The sequence below is a fragment of the Diabrotica undecimpunctata genome, chromosome 6 (genome assembly GCF_040954645.1).
Source record: "Diabrotica undecimpunctata isolate CICGRU chromosome 6, icDiaUnde3, whole genome shotgun sequence".
Classification (NCBI taxonomy): domain Eukaryota; kingdom Metazoa; phylum Arthropoda; class Insecta; order Coleoptera; family Chrysomelidae; genus Diabrotica; species Diabrotica undecimpunctata.
The window spans coordinates 70,804,944-70,823,344 of NC_092808.1; the positions used below are offsets into that span (position 1 = coordinate 70,804,944).

General features: G+C 31.5%; 1 pseudogene; it reads left to right on the plus strand.

Moving 5' to 3' along the window:
- The first annotated feature begins 8,505 nt into the window (after positions 1 to 8,505).
- On the plus strand, positions 8,506 to 17,156 carry LOC140444408 (adenosine deaminase 2-like; annotated as a pseudogene).
- The last annotated feature ends 1,245 nt before the right edge of the window (positions 17,157 to 18,401 follow it).

Consider the following 18,401-nt stretch of genomic DNA (forward strand, 5'->3'; position numbering starts at 1 on the left):
AAGACAGGGGCACTATGCTTTTACGAGATCCCCTGCTTTGCCATGCTACAATCACGGACCCGAGGTTCAAAAAACTATATCTGAATCCGTATATAGCGGAGACAGTCACATCCAATTTAGGCTCGGAAGTTAGGACGTAACTTAGCGAAATCGGAAAACTTTCTCCTTCCTGCTCCTTCCAGAATGAAGAAGCCAAAGTGAGTTTAAAATCAAACCCTCTTTGGTCTTCACACGATCTGGAGTTGGTGAACAGTGGTTTCAGTTCAAGTTCTCAGGACACACAGATTCAAAGTTCTTTTTCACATGAACTGACTCTATATCTGCAGCGGCCTTTGCTGCCAAGTGATCCGTTTTCATTCTGGGATCAGAACAGAACCTGTATACCAGGCTTGGCTTTTATAGCTAAAAAAATACATGTCGTTGGTCGGAAGTTCGGTGGCATCAGATAGACTTGTGTCATCATTGAATGATATTGTGTCAGATGAGAGAAGCCGCTTAACAGGCCAACATATTAAACGAACGAGTTTTTCTTAATAGGCTTCATGAAAAATACTGGCCAACATAATGCTAAATCCATTTCATATATTATAACCTATTTGTAACCTTCTAACCTATACTTTTTTACTTAAAATATTACTTCATATTCTTTTATTGTATATTATTGCAATATGTATATATTAATCTTACGTTATATTATATTTAATAATAATCATAATCATAATTAATAATAAAATAATAAATAAATATAATAATTAATAGAATAAAATGGTTTTATTAAAAATTGTGTTTTATTTATATTGATATTGATGTTCTTTCGATAGTTCTAATTTTGATCATATTGATATCGAGTCGAATGAAGTATCGCAAACTAAAGTGCATTGTAAATCTAACTTTGTAACTATTGGATTAAAAAAACCGAAAACCGGTTTTTGGAAAAACCGGTTTTTTTGGCCGGTTATAACCGCCAGGTTAAACCGTAAGCAAAAAAACCGGTATAACCGAAAACCGGTGTTTTGTCAAAAACCGCCATCCCTACTTTCAATACGAGTATTTAACGGAAAACGGGTACATTTTTCAACAAAAACTCAATATATTATTTTTAAAAGAGCTTGAAAAGACCTTTAAAAATGAGTGGTGGTGAAAGTCCTTTGCACCAACTGTACGTGAGATACGATCAAAAAAACGATGGGTTTCTCAAATTTTTGTAAAAAAAACGCAATAAAACTAACGTCATGTTCACTAGGATTGAAATAAATTATTTTTCTTATATAATTCACTATTTTTTAGTGTTTTTTGTATGATCCAAAAGTTTAGCTACTTTAGACTACCCAGTTTTTGAAAAAAGTATGATTACATTTTTTTTGTAAATATTAAAAAAAATCTTTTTTTTTATAATAACTTCAAAACTATAAAGGATACGTAAAAGATGACATAATATAAAAAATAGGTTTTTTTCAACAAAAATTTTCATTTTTTAATTTTTTTTGTAGCTTAAAAAATAACGGAGATATAGTTGGTTGAAGTTTGCTTTATAGCGCATGAACCACTGGTCTCCGACCCTTTGATCCTTCACCCTTTAAACATGAAGGACTTTAGAATGTTTTAACATTCCTATACTTATAGGCCGTTAAATTACCTGTAAAATCGTTTTTTTATGCATGTTGTAGCATCAAAATTAACCGAGTTATTGTAAAAAAAAGGTTGCGGATCAGCGTGTGGCTGTCGGAGGCTGGGATTATTTTGCAATGCAACATGCGGAACATGCTGTGGTGACAATTGCCAAAATTATTGTCCTCCAGTAAACGAAGACCAATTGGACGGTGAAAATTATGATTCCGATGATGAATAGATATTTATTTATTTTATACCTCGTTTTATATAAATATTATTTATTTTTAGTTTTTTGGAAAATAAAAAAATTGTAATATATAATAAACTAAATTTTTTCTATTTATGCCCATGTCTAAGTTAAGGATTTAAGGATTTTATTTTCATCAAAAGGGGTGCTTGTAAGGGTTGAAAAAAGTAGGCTCATTTTATAAGTAAAAAATTAATTTTTGTCTACAAACAATGCACTCTAAAAATGATTCAAATCGGTAAAAATATTTTTTAATTCATTTTTGACAAAGGGGGTGGTTGTGAAGGTTGAAATGTTGAAATTATAATAAAATGTTATTTTATAAGCAAGAAATTAATTTTTGTTTAATAAAATGCACTCAAGAAATGTTTCAGACCAATAAAAATATATTAAATTAATTTAAAAAAAGGGGTTGGTTGTGAGGGCTGAAATGTTAAAATTTTAATAAAAAGTTATTTTATGTGCAAACAATTAATTTTCGTTAAATAAAATGCTCTCAAGGAATATTTCAAACCGATAAAAATATTTTTTAATTCATTTTTAATTCATTTTTGTCATAAGGGTCGTTGTAAGGGTTTAAAATTTCCAATAAATAAAATATTATTGTATAGCTAGGGTATTAATTTTTATTTGAATTTAAATACATAATTGAAATCACTCAAGCTGCTACGACGTTTTTTTCATATTATTTTTATAAAAAGTATTAGCTTTTAAGGGTTTTGAAAGGGTTTTAAGGGTTGAAAATTGTGAGTAATTAATTTTCATATTAAAGAACACATTACAATATTTACCTTATGCGAATAAACAATATTTAAGTGCATAAAATAATTAAATCCGTGTTTTCCCAGTTTCGTCAATAACGGGTAGTTTTCACCCATTAAAAACAAAAAGCGCACCTAGAGCGTACATAACTTTTGAAGTGGAGGGTAAGATAAGCTTAATTTGAAATTTTCAAAGAAATCGATGCAGTTATAAAAAATTCGGAGGTATTACCATATTTTAAGCCTCAGTAACTGGATTATTATTGATGTAAAATCAGTTGATCTAAATCGCTTTTTAAAGTTAGTTTTAAATCATAGAATAAAGCTAATTCTAAGAAAGAGGTCAGTTAAGTGCAACGTATGAAACAAAAAATAATATATATAATTGCTTTGTTGTTATTAATTGCTTACGATATGGATATTCTGCTAAACAATGTAAAACCAAATTCACCTACTGTCAAAATTGCTCTAGCATAAAGTATAAGTTAGATACCCTTGCAAAAAATTCTGCATTTAGTGCCAAAACAATAAACACAGCTCTACATCTAGAGATTTCCCAATACATAAGAAAAAACATCAAACAAATCATGGCCAAAGAAAACATTACATTTAAAGAAGCTGAAAGAGTGCATGATAAACCATCTTATGCAAAGGTTTTTAGAAATAATAGGTTCTCAGTTCTTAATAATTTCACTAATTTTCGATCTCTTGCTAGTACATCTCAAATCCCAAATTCCAACTTTATTCTATGTAAACCCATTGTTCAAAAAAACTTCACCTAAAAGACAAGTGAAAAACGCAAACCATCTTCTCCGAATTCTCGACCTATTCGGTCATATAGATATCGATCATATAGATATAATCACCTATATGATCTCTTCTCTATTAGGTCCTTTAAATTCAATTTCATAAATGGATATTAAATCTTGTTCTGATGACTCATCCCGCTAACAAATTCAATGCACACAATAGTAAAATCATTAAATTTATTTAATGGAATATTCCTTCCTTTTCTAAAAACCATCCAAGTTTACTAAATTGTTTACATGATAATTCTCTAGATATCATAATTTTATCAGAAACTTGTAAAAAACCAAATCATCCTTTTAAACTTAAAGAGTATAAGATTATCCGACAGGGCCGCACAGATGGCTTTGGGGGCTTTGGGGACACAGAGGCTTTGGGAACTTTCCGCAGATAAATTTCCGTTCATAAATATCATACTAGTTTCGATGTATAAACCACCTACATAAAATGTTTCTTAATTAGATTGGCTAAATATCTTTCGGAATTTTAACTCTTCTGTTATAATTTGCGGAGATTTTAATAGTCTTCACACACTTAAGTATCTCATATTAATAAAGCTTGTGGAAATTAATTAGTGGAAGCTTTAGATTATTATTCGCGTATGCCTACACAACAGATTTTTGGCATCCCTTAATGGTAATAATAGCAGATGGAGAACGAAGAAGAACGGTCTCCTTTGGGGTGGCGTAATGGCAACTACACTGTATAACATGTACACAAGACATCAACCCATACCAGTAAATACTAGGACTTTTATTATGTAGACGACACATCTATTATTGCACAACCAAAAACTTTTGTTGCTGAAGTGGGGAAAAATCTAAATCATGCCTTAAACACAATAAAAATAGACTATAAATCAATTTTAAGCCAAACCCCGGAAAAACTCAGGTGTGCTCTTTTAATGTCCTATACAGAGACGATTTCACAAATCTGCACATCCAATAGTGTCATGAAATCCTTATACTCTGGACTTACTATAAATACCTTGAAGATAGTTTGTATCACACTTAGTCATTCACAGAACTTTGTTTAAAACTAAAAGGCAAACTAAAGACCAGAAAAATAATCTCCGCAAACTTGTCAGCTAAAAATAGAAAGCACATCCTGTAGCAAAAAACTGGGGTGTGTAGGAGGACAGAGGTATAAGAAGAGTGGTCTATATATATGGGATAAAATTGATAGAAGTAAAATAGATAACAATTAAGTAAAGAAGTAATAAAAAATATTGAACGGAATGTGGCTAGGCTAGCAATGTAGGCAAGAGAATGACCACTAGAAACTCAAGGATGGATACGGCCAATTTGCATGCCTTTTAAAGACACTAAATCAGGAAAATATGTATGATGGATAGAAAAGAAGATATGAAAAATAAATAGATATAATGAAAATTAACAAAGAAAACAAATTGAGGGCGCCAGAAGAGGGATACTACTCTAAAAAGAGTAACGGTCACTCTTCCAGGTATCGTATACTGCTAATAATAATTAAAGTTGATTTAATAAACAAAAATGCTGTAAATGTAAAAAGGTAAGTAAATATTAATAAAAAATTATATGCAAAACAAATTCAAGTTTATTAAATATAACTTCTTAGATTTTGACAATCTCTAAGTTACCAAAAAGTATATGAAAATTTCACAATATAATATTTAAAAAAAAAAAAAATGTTGAAAACAACTATAATAAAAGTTGAAAACTACACAGAATAACTCTGATATAGAGTGTACAACCTACATCTAGGTTAAAAAACAACCCTAAACAAAATAAGGCTAACGTTGGAAGAACGTATAGCCAAGAAAATATATCATAGGTACTAACCTACAATATGACCAACAATATTGTTAAACACCTCTAAATTCAAATATAAACAAAGTAATATATAAATGGAAACAAGCCAAGTTAAACAATTGAAACGGTCTATTATCCTGAAGGGATAATAACCAGAGTTAATAACGCAAGATGAAATATAAAAAAAATTAGTTAAGTAAACAAATAATGAAATAATTAAAGTTAATAATGAAATAAATGGTTAATACAAAAAAACAATGGAAGATAATCTCTGGGTAGAATTTGAGCTCAAACTTACCGATACCTTACACCAAGGGGAGTTATATTAATTAATATATACATATATATATATATATATATATATATATATATATATATATATATATGTTATAAAAAAAAACCTATAACTGGTGAAACAAGATATATATAGTTCTGCAGCAAAAACCAACTGTCCTCCTAGGTGAAACAGTTGTCTGGAAGGATACTCCCGAATGGCTTCGGTGTCCCAGCGAAGTCCTCCTTGAGGTCCGAAATTAGCACAGAGCTGGTACTAATTGGCTCAGTTCCGATGGTTACTGTCCTGCTCTACCTCTAGGTGCAGGCTAGAGAAAAAATGAGGGTGGAGTAGACAATACCCCCTGGCTTGTCCCAATGACCCTGATTCTAATAGAGTTGAAGTGGTACTCTCCCTCGGATGTTCTGAGGGAAGTTTATAATTCCATGGGAGGTGGCTGAAAACAATTCCCCGTTACTTCTAGTCTCGACATTGATAAAAAGAAATCAAAGAAGAAGTGAGGAAAGTTTCTTTCAGCATAAGAAACCGGAGCAAAAAGATAATTATAGTAGATAAAAAAAACCCATCCAATCGGATGTAGCGTGACCTTGCTTCACATAGAGTAAAAATATAATGGCCTTGAACAAAATACTATATTAAAATATGAAATAATGAATCTGAATAATAGATATTCATTAAAATATCTGTGGAAATTGTAATAGATGTTAAAGATTTACGGAAAATTCAGAATTTTAATCAGATTCATGCCAGAATTATTGTAAGCGGCCATACTATGCTTGAATTCGTGACCCAAAGTCATTCTGAATACCTTAAGGATGTGGGATGTGGGAACAAAAAGTTAGTTTTTATAATATAAAAAAAATAATAATTACCAGATAGCTAATCAATTCCGTGCTAGAAATTTCACTTCAGCCTCCCGAGTTTCCGAAAACACCGTCAATTAAATGGTTACGGTTATACTTAAAACATTTAACTTCTTGAAGCGAAGGAAATTCTATGCATTAATTGGATTTTCTTTCGCTAACTACCACCTTTGTACCACTTCAAACTCTCGATCAAAAGTGAATTGTAATTCACAGTTTGTTAACTAAGTTAACCAAGAGCCAGTTTCCACTCCCCCTAATCTCCTGTCATCTCTCTGGTTCGCAATGGTACCAAATTAGACCAGAGTGACAACTTAAATTATTAAAAATACACACTTAATGGGCAAATGAACACTTAAAGTTAGGCAACCCATACTACATCTCTGAAATTATTTTCATATAAATTGTAGTGAAAATAACGACTGTTACAATCCTTCCACCCTTAAAACGTGGGCGCTTGAACTCTATGCTTCTGCTGCCGAATATACCTTGCCATTATGAATGACACTAACACATACTTAACACGTAGATTTAGCTATAAATTAGTCAGCCAAATTCAGCGGATATTAAGACTCACATCCATACGTAAGCTCTACAATATCGTACCTATCAATACACCTAATCTCCGAAGATAAGTAGCTAAAGAACGAAAGAAACAAAATGTAGATTCACATCATGCACTTCACAAATACCAGCCCATTTTATGACTAAAATCGAGAAAAAACTGGCCAGATCAACAAATCTACAAGATATACCAAAAAAAAAAGCTCCTCCTCGCCATCTGAACCCTCGAGAGGACTCTTGCCTGCAAACACCGGTTAACTTGTGTGAATGTGGGGTGGTAGAAGATTCTTCACACCTTCTTAGTTAACTTTGCCATTTAAATCGCTCTTTTCTGAAGGAACAAGGTTTACTTATTTGAACTGAACATGTAAAGTACAGTCAGTAAGCTATTGCTTATAAAGATCATTGCAAATTTAACACTAGCTACACTTATATTGACTACATATTACCCCTAAATAGGAGATAAAACATTCAGAAGTATGCAATATGGGTGAAGTGGTATAATTCTTGTTAGATAAATTAAGCATTCTTCCCTTTTTTTTAGAAAAAAATACCCATTTTTACACAAAAATATCTATTTTAGCACTTAAATATTTATTTTAAGATAACCTATCCAGAATTATATGTAGAACAAAAATAAAACCAGAAATAAAATAATAAAGAAGCTACAAGATATCGTAAAACAATAGATGGATGAAATAAAACATGTTCATATTAATCGGATTCTTAAATAAAACGTACAGACATACTAGCGTTAACAAAATGCATTAGGAAATTTCCGCATATGAAAAAAAAAACATCCAACTTGTTAATGAAATCCTTTTGTATCTATAAAGCTATTTTAAGAAAAGCACGTACCTACCAAAAACAGATATTTGGTAGTATACATATCTATTACATACTGTAATGCGTATGAATGATAACTGAAAATATACGGCTTAATCGCATAGTTGCCAAACTATCAGAGCTTACTTAAACCGATATACTTATGGTTCCCATATATAGTGAAAATGATCTGAACGACCCCTATTATATATACACGTGAACTAGGCGATATACATTCATGATACTTATGGGCTCTACAAAATTTTTAAAAATTATGAAACTATACATGTTAACGAATCGACAGAGCCAATATTAGGGAATGGTCAAGTGAGCTCCGTATATCGGTGTCCACTTGACCACGGAGCTTATTTGAACCTTAATTTTAACATGGGCGGAGTCCACTTTATGCCGTATATATATACAGTTAAAAAAAATTGAACGTAAAATTAAAAAAAATGAAAGACCTACTTCATACAAAATGTTCATTACGAAAAATAAATCATGTATTAGTCAATACTTAAAAAGTAGAGAAAATGTCGTAAAAGAGGAAATACAGTGTGCAATTGGATATAATTTAGAACTTAATGAGAAGTAAAATATTGTTAATGAATATATTATAAAGCATAAATATAAAGAATTAGACGAAGGTTTTCTTGATCCGCAAAATTTTTTAGCCGGCAATCAATTTTTTAAAGTAAAAGATCAAGTAGAGAAGTTTAAAGCTTGCGAATTTATTTAAAAAATACCAAAAGGGGCTTCTTTACATTCTCACGATACTGCAATGGCTTCAGGAGAATATCTATACAGTATTACTTTTAGAGACAACTTATATGGATGTGATAAAGATAACGGCTGGACTATGCAATTCTTTGAAGAACCACCGTCATCAAATTGGAAATTGTTATCACAACTAAGAACCAGTGGAACATTTGAATATTTTCTTAAATCCAAATTAACTTTAGTTTGCGATAACCGTGAAGTAAAATATCCCAATTTAAATACTGTATGGACTACTTTTCAAAATTTATTTATTAATTTAGAGAAGTTGATTTGTTATAAGCCTATTTTCAAAGAATACTTTTATCAAGCTTTAAAAGAAACTTATGAAGATAATGTTAAATATATTGAATTTAGAGGTTACTTACCTACTGTATATGATTTGGATGGAACGGAATATGGTCCTTGTGAAGTTATTGGTATGTATAATGAATAAAGCTCGGATTTATAGGCAACAAAAATTGAAGAAAAAGGCGCCTATATAGGCAAAGATTTTTATTAAAAAAAGCAGGAATATTAACATTTAGGCAAAATATAGGCAATAAAGGAATATAACTTATTATTTATTGTACAAAGTGAATTAACGTAATATTAACTTAAGGCAGGTATATTTACACATCATAATCATAACATTAGTATAAATAAACTAGTAACTAAATAAATGTAAAATAGAAACAGCTAAATGTTTTTCAAGATTTTCGGTCTTAAAACTATGTCTTCGATCACTTAAAATTAATTTGTACATTGAAAACGAACGTTCGACATCGACAAATGTAATTGGAGCATATTTCAGAGCGGATAATAAATCTGGCATAATTTGAAATTCCTCGGAAAATGTCCCATTCAAAACTTTAGCAACATTAGATAAAAACGAAAAACCTTCATTCTTGTCAAAAACATATTTCATTTTTTTTTAATTTGTTACGTCCCTCCACACATAGTCTTAGTTTTTATTAATAATTTTTATTATTTTATTTTTATATTTAATTCTTTAATTAACGTGTGTGTATGTCTTGTCAATCGTGAATTAATACGGACCTGTACAGTCCGCCCCCCCCTAAGGTCTTAAGGGAGCAAGCTACAAGACGACACGCTAGGCACTTTTAATCTTAGTTTAAATATAGTCTTGTATAGATCGGCGCGACAAACACTTCAGTAATTTTGTGTAACCTGACCACGTGACCTTTTGAGGAAATTCTGTTCCCGAATTAACCCAGTGCACTGAAGAGGAAGAAGAAGTATTACATCAACTTCACAGGTAACGTAATTTGATTGCATACACACACAGTATTTATATTAATTGATACATTTACATATAACTTATTTTCATATTAAAATTAAGCCAGCACCTAAATAAACAATTATGAGTGAGTGTCTCTTATAGAACTTAAAGCTTAATAATCATTAGTCCTTCAGATCCAGATTAAAATTAGTTTAAAGTAATTTACTCAATTAAAAACATGATCAAAATATATACTGCATAGCTTCTCTCAAAGTTCGTTTAAAATCATTGAAAAAATTCCACTAGCGGTACACATCTTGCAACGGATCTGTTAATCCCAACCAGGGTCTCTACCTGACTTATTGTTAAATAGGTACAGCCTTCAAAAATCAAGTACAATTTCTGTGAGTAGGTAGTACAATCTACAATTTAGAATTCGTTAAATACAAGGGGTTTATATGATTATATTTTATTTTTAAACAACTTAGGAAATTTAAAAAAAACGCAATATTAATTGAACACTGGTTTTAAAAATATTTTATGCGTATATTTCAAGTTACAATTAAATAAATATATTTTGATTTTGTTTAAATAATACTTGGAGTGTTTTTTGTTTGCTCGATTATACATACTCACATATAATAAATATTTATTCTTACTGATACTTATTGAGTTTCATAACTTTAAAAGTATTACATATATTACATATACGAGTACATACTGAATTTATTCATTCTTTAAAGGTTCTTTGTGTTACATAAATTTCTCTTTCTATAAATAATAATGGCTTCCAGAAATTCAAATAAAATTGTTCGTTTGCGTGCATTGGGAAACGTTGACATTTGTAAAATTAAACAAATGGAAAAGCTGGCAGATGAAGTGTTAGTTGATGCTTCATTAATTCCAGGGTTTCTCTTTGCTGCAAAAGATTACGAAGCTATCAATCTTAGTTTTAATAATCCACATACTGAATTAATTAATTTAATTGCTGTCGAGGAAGACGCAAATTTGGATTCGGAGGAATTAATTAGATTTGAATTTGCTAATGGTATTAATAAAATAGCTTCTCTTTATTTTAAACATAATTCTTTATTAAACAATACTACTAGTGGAACTCAAAATGTGTCCGCTGATCCACATATTAGATCAAAAACTAATGTAAATCTTCCGAAACTAAATTTAAGTATATTTGCGGGCGAGATTACCGATTTTCCCACATTTATAGATTTGTACATAATAATTCTGATCTTTCTAATATAGAAAAGTTTAGTTATCTTCTGCAATCACTTAGGGAGTACCTTACAATTTAGTTAAAAACATTAAGCTTCAAGATTCTAATTATATAATTGCTTACAACACCTTAATTGATCGCTATGAAGGTAAACGAGACTTATCTAGAGCATTATGGGAAAATATTCAAAATGCCAGTGTGGTTAAAACTGATGATTCTATCTCACTTAGAAAATTATTAGATATTTTCAATGAAAACTTAGCTTCTCTAGAAAAATTACTTTTTTCTCCCTCTCAATGGGACTTCATTCTAATGAATTTACTGATGGACAAATTGGATGTAGAAACAGTTAGAGCATTTGAATTACACTTTGCTTCAAAAAATGTACCTTCCTATGAGGAAGTTTATAAGTTCGCATTGCAGCGTTGCACTTCATTGTAGTCGTATAAAAGACAAGTCGGCAAAAATGTTAAATTTATTAATTTTGATGCGTCTAATAACGTAAGGTATTCATCTCGTCAAACTTCTACATTTTTGACCAGTTCTGTCAAAAATAAGTGTCTATTTTGTGGTTCGGATTATGCTTTATTTAAATGCAATCAATTTCTTGCTGAATCACCTCAAAAACGTTTTGACTTTGCTAAACAGAATAAATGTTGTATAAACTGCTTCTCTAAAACTCATGTTACGATCAAATGCCTTTCATCCAAAAGTTGTACACATTGTAATAAAAAACATCATACTGCTCTTCACTTTGATAATCTCAATGCGAATGATCATTCTTCTTCTTCTTCTCAAAACGAGGTTGCTAGTTCATCTAACGATCCTATGTTCTCTGTTTCCGCCTTATCAAATACTTTGACAAATAATGTCTTGCTAGCTACAGCTACAATTCATGTTCTCGATCGTTTTGGTAAAGCCTTTGAAGTTAGAGCCTTGTTAGAGAGTGCGTCTCAAGCTAACTTCATTAGTAAAGAATGTGCAGACAAATTAAGTCTCCCTAAATTTAATGCGGCTTTATCGATACAAGGTCTTGATAGAATGTGCACCCCAGCCAAATCAGGCGTAAAATTGAACATTTCTTCGTCTTATGACATAAACTTTCATTGCGACATAGATGCAATAATTCTTTCTCGAATCTGTCAAAACATGCCAACTGTTCCAATTTCTTTAGACAACTTGCCGTATCTTTAACATTTAAGGTTGGCTGATAAAATGGCAAATATTCCCGGTAAAGTTGATGTTCTATTAGGAGCAAATATCTTTTCTTACATCTTAACAGGAGGAATTATTAAAACCCGTAATGATCAGCTTTCAGCTCTTGAAACAAGTTTCGGTTATGTTTTGATGGGAAATATTCCACCTACAAATATAACAAATATTCATTCCTTTTTCACGTCATTTTCTGCTAATGATTCTGAGCAATTACATGCGACATTAAAACAATTCTGGGCCATTGAGGAAGTACCAGAAGTTAAATCTTATTCTCCGGAAGACTCATTCTGTGAGAAGCTGTATACTCATACCACTTATAGAAATTCCGAGGGCAGATTTGTAGTAAAGATGCCTTTCAAAAACGAAATACCTTCTTTTGGCGACACGAAACGTTTAGCCTTACAAAGATTTAGTTCTTTAGAGCGCAGATTTGCCAAAAATGAATCACTTAAGATTCAATATTCAAGCTTTATCAAAAGTTTCATAGATAATCATTATTTAAATCCTATTCAGCTAAGTACGGCAATAAATAATGCTTATTATCTACCACATCATTGTATTTACAAGGAGTCCAGTACTACTCCATTGCGCGTTGTGTTTGATGCTTCTGCACACGCCCCTATTTTTCAGTCTTTAAACGATACGTTATATTCAGGTCCAAAATTACAAAATGATCTTGTAAATTTATTGCTTAAATTCAGGTTTCATAAATATGTCTTTACTGCAGATATTAAATCCATGTTTACTCAGATTCTTATCGCTCCTGAGCAACAAAGATTTCAAAGAATACTTTGGCGTTTTTCGGAACTGGAATCTATTGCTGAATACGAACTTACTCGGGTTACTTTTGGTGTGTCTAGCTCACCATGTCTTGCAATTCGTACTCTACAGCAGCTGGCACTCGACGAACCGGACTTACCTGTAACCTCATCTATACTCCTAAAAGATACTTACGTAGATGATGTGGTGACAGGAAAGGATTCTTTACAAAATAGTGTCTTTGCTATAAAAGAATTAATATCTTTATTGAAACGTGGTGGATTTGAGTTACGAAAATGGGCAAGTATTGCCCCTCAGTTATTCTCTCTCGCTAATATTCCTTTGGATCATGTTCTGCAACAGTCTTTTTCATTTGACTTAGATCAATCTTCGTTGAAGGTATTAGGACTTGGATGGAATCCATCATCTGATGATTTCTTTTACAAAATTTTACCTCTTCAAGCTTCCTGTACAAAGCGAAATCTCTTATCCCAAATAGCTCGCATATTCGATCCTTACGGTATTCTTAATCCTGTCACTTTGATAGTAAAGACTATTATTCAACGTCTTTGGCTACTTAATTTAGATTGGGATGCAACTCCACCTTTGGAAATTACTTCAAGGTGGGAACAATTTAAAATTGAACTGCCTATACTGTCTAAGTTTACTATACCTCGTCATATTTCTTTAAATGGAATTATTTCCTGTGAGCTTCACGGCTTTTGCGACGCTTCTTTACGTGGATCTTCTGCTGTTACATACCTTCGTGTGTGTTATGATACAGGAGTCATCAAAACTTATTTTTTTTAGCCCGAACAAAGGTATCTCCTATTAGGGTACAAACTATTCCTCGTCTAGAGCTCAATGCAGCAGTAATTCTTAGCAAATTATTATTTTATATACTGCAGACTCTCACTACACCGTTTAGTAGAATTTACGCATGGTCAGATTCGACTGTTGTTCTTCATTGGATTAATTCACAGCCATATAAATGGAAAACCTTCGTCAGTAACAGAATTTCTTATGATGGATTTATCTTAGAAAGATGGAGCAGAGAATATTTACATACTCTTCATCAACGCTCGAAGTGGCATAAAAATGAGGGTAACCCTAATATAGGTACACTCGTATTAATACGTAATGAGACCAAGCCTCCCTTACAATGGCACATGGGTCGAATTAAAACTTTAATTTTCGGTCAAGATGATATTGCTCGCGTAGCTATCGTACAAACCGCGAAAGGTGAACTTAGGCGACCTTTGGTTAAGCTATGCCCTTTGCCTTATATTGACTAAAAATGCAAATATGCATTTTGGTGGGTGGGAATGTTACGTCCCTCCACACATAGTCTTAGTTTTTATTAATAATTTTTATTATTTTATTTTTATATTTAATTCTTTAATTAACGTATGTGTATGTCTTGTCAATCGTGAATTAATACGGACCTCTACAGTCCGCCCCCCCTAAGGTCTTAAGGGAGCAAGCTACAAGAAGACACGCTAGGCACTTTTAATCTTAGTTTAAATATAGTCTTGTATAGATCGGCGCGACAAACACTTCAGTAATTTTGTGTAACCTGACCACGTGACCTTTTGAGGAGATTCTGTTCCCGAATCAACCCAGTGCACTGAGGAAGAAGAAGAAGTATTACATCAACATCACAGGTACCGTAATTTGAGTGCATACACACACAGTATTTATATTAATTGATAAATTTACATATAACTTATTTTCATATTCAAATTAAGCCAGCACCTAAATAAACAATTATGAGTGAGTGTCTCTTATAGAATTTAAAATGCTCAATCAAAATTAATTGACCGTTACTTCCAGGTGCCGATTTAATTTTCATCTTTAAATTATCTATTAATTTTACTGACTCACATAAATTGATCTCTTGTTTTTCTAATAAGGTAATTGTGGTAACTATTAATTTATAATTGTCATTGATATAAGCGAGTTCCTGTTTCAATTTGGGATTTTTTAATATTTTTTTTTTTGCTTCTCGAATGGCTTCGGAAATATCATCATCAAATTCTGACATAACTAATTCTATTTCATTGCAGTGTTCAAAGTAAAAAAAAAACTGCTTCGAGCCAGGTTTCCCACCTTGTAATTACTGGTTTAGGTGGCAAAGGGACACCGGGAAGTCTTTCTTTATAAAAATTTATAAAATTATTTACCAACGGAAACAAATTTCTTATTTCTTCAGCAATTCTATTTACCTCGTGGGCTACACAAGTGCAATGAATTAAATTAGGATAAAAAATCTTTAAATTAACAGCAGTTTTTAACATATATGCCGCAGCATCTGAAAGCATTAAAACTATTTTATTCACTGGTATAGCGTTGGGTAAAAAGAGGTTTGTTAAACTATCTTGTATAAATCGACTTATTGTTAAATTGTTTGTTTTTTCCAATTATTTAACGGCAACTAAATAAGGTTTTCTCGCAAAGTTTTCGTTCAAAATTCCAATCATTAAATTAGCTATATACCTGCCGCATACATCTGTTGTTTCATCCAAGATAATATACAAAAAATTGCCCTCTAACTCCCGCTTAATTTTTGAAATACATTCCACATAACTTTTTTCCACAGTATGTTTTCTCAATGTACTCTCGTCCGGTAAGGATTTATTTAGATATTTTTCGAAAAAGCATTTAAAACTAGGGTTATTAACTTTATATAGAGGAATGTTGGATGCAATCATCATCTGGCATAAATCAAATTTAAATGCGTCTTCCTCCTTTTTTTTGAACTGCTTAAACTATCCCGCAGAGATATTTGGGCTAACTTAGAGGAATTTAATTTTTCCAAATTACGTTTATGAAGTGGGGTTCCACAATGCTGGTCAATAAAGTACTTTTTTCTACTTGAAATCTGAGAATTTAAAAACATATAATTAGAATTCTAAAACGCTTTAGAATTTAGTTATGTTGTGGGACGAGAAAAAAAGAGAAAAAATAAAACTTACCGATTTGCCGCATGGTTTACAAAATGCTTCATCTCCTTCTAGAGAAAGTTCCGAATAAGGTGCGATCCATAGCCTTAATTTAGATGTCATCTTTTCACACAAATGTCTAAAACGTTTTAAAACGTGTTCTTTGCTTTTCGGTATACGCAACAAAGCTAAACTAGGATATAGCAATTTGTGACTAAACTCTGATACAGTAACCGACTGTACAAATGATAATAAACTAATAAAGCTTTTATAAATAGTTAACCCTCAAGTCTCGATCAGGTACATTTTCCTAGAAATCTGTTATATAAACAAACCATTGATATTTTATTATTGACCCAAAATTTTATTATAGAATGGTTTAGTAATAGAATAATATCATGGTAGTACCATGAAATTTTAAAAAAGGCACAAATAGGCGGAATTTACAAAAAAAGGCAAAAAGTGCAAAAAACAATTATAATAGGCAAAATAGGCAAAAAAGGCATTTTGCCTATAATCCGAGCTTTAATAATGAAGTAGGAAAGCAATTTAAGCAAGAATATCCTGATTTTTTTGGATGTAAATTTATTTTTGAGCCACATAGAATGGTTGATAACGTAGTAATGGACAATTATGTGAAAATTTATAAAGAGATCAAGACACAATACCCTGAATTTGTAATAGGATTTGATCTTGTTGGCCAATAAGATTTAGGATATCCTTTTACACCTTTTCTACCCCAACTTTTAGAAATAAAAGAATTTGGATGTAAAGTTTTTTTTTCATGCTGGGGAAACCCATTGGAACGGACAATCAACGGATCAAAATCTAGTAGATGCAATATTGTTAGATACTGTTAGACTTGGACATGCGTTTGCTTTATTGAAACAGCCGGTCTTAGCGAAAATCGTCAAAGAAAAAGGTATTGCTATAAAAGTGTGCCCTATATCTAATCAGGCACTTAAACTTATAGATGATCTAAGAAGCCATCCAGCATCTATTTTAATTGCAAACAATTATCCTGTTGTTATTGGATGTGATGACCCGTCATTTTTTGGAACAAAGGGTATCAGCTATGACTAGTATGTAACTTTTATGATAGTAATCTTCGATTGTTAAAACAATTGGCTATAAACTCTTTAGATTATAGTGCATTGGAATTTGAAGAAAAAGAAAGGGCAAAGCAACAGTGGCAAGTTGAATGGAAAACATTTATGGATTTATTCTACATTCATAAAATCCTTTAAAAATATATTTGGATAATAAAAGTTTACTTATTCTTCTTAAAACCTTTTTCGCCATTGTTAGACTTTTTGTTTATCTAGAATATTATTAATTGCAATAAGTATATTTATATGTATATCTTCAGGATATACCATTCTAGTTTTCAGTCCTTCTCTTTTTTCACATTTAGCATTTCATTAATACAAAGTAGTCATTTTCTGTTTATTAAACATCCTTATAATCATGTATTGTATAATATATACTTTTGGTTAACCAGTTTTTCTCTAACACTAATCCCTCATTTTATGAATAATTACTAAACGGAAAAAACGAATTTAATAGTCACATAAGCAGAAACCTCCGCCAAAGGTAAAGGCCAAAAATACTGCAATAATACTATTGGTGGATATGAATGAAATAATATCAGATATAAACGAAAACATTTAATAAAGATAAACGTAATGAAAATAGAGAACTGTTAAATTTGTGCACACAAAATGTATTTGATAAACAGTATAAGAGGCAAAAGGTCAATGCCAGTTTACATATTTACACATAAAATAACACAATACTTGTAAACAAGTATTAAATGTTTGATGCATAAGTTTAGCTAACATCTGCATTAATCAAAATAGACTTCGGAGTGGAATAAATCATAATTGTAAACCTATATCATTGTTTAGATAGGACTAGTTAGCCAACGCAATGTATAAATTTGTTTGATTCTAATTGAGACAGTCACTAGATGTCACCACTCTTTCTGTCTCAATAGATTTTAATATACCATTGTTTGTTTGATATACGTTATACTAGATGGTGCTATGTGAAAAAGTTAAAGACTAAACTAAACGTCCATTTTTGATCCCCTGAATTAAAATCACCAGCGTTGCAATGTTTCACTGACATAGTAGCAACAGGTTTACTTACAAATAAACTTACTTACTTAATCAGTAGACCCATTTGTACCTTTCGGTGTTGGGCCGTTTAAAATACAATTCATTACATTACACTATTTGACGGTCTTCTGAGGTGTCCTAGCTCTTAACGAACTTTCTCCATTCCTTCCTATTGGATGCCATCTGTGTTGCTTCCTGCCAAGTCTTACCCTTACTCTGTAGTATCTGCGAGATGTCACTGTTCCATTCTTTAATGGGTCTTCCTCTTCTGTTCTTCCCTATTGGTTTGGCGTCCCACACTCTTTTAACTTGTCTATTATTGTCCATCCGGGTTAGATGTTCGAACCATGCCAGTTTTTTCTCTTTGATTGT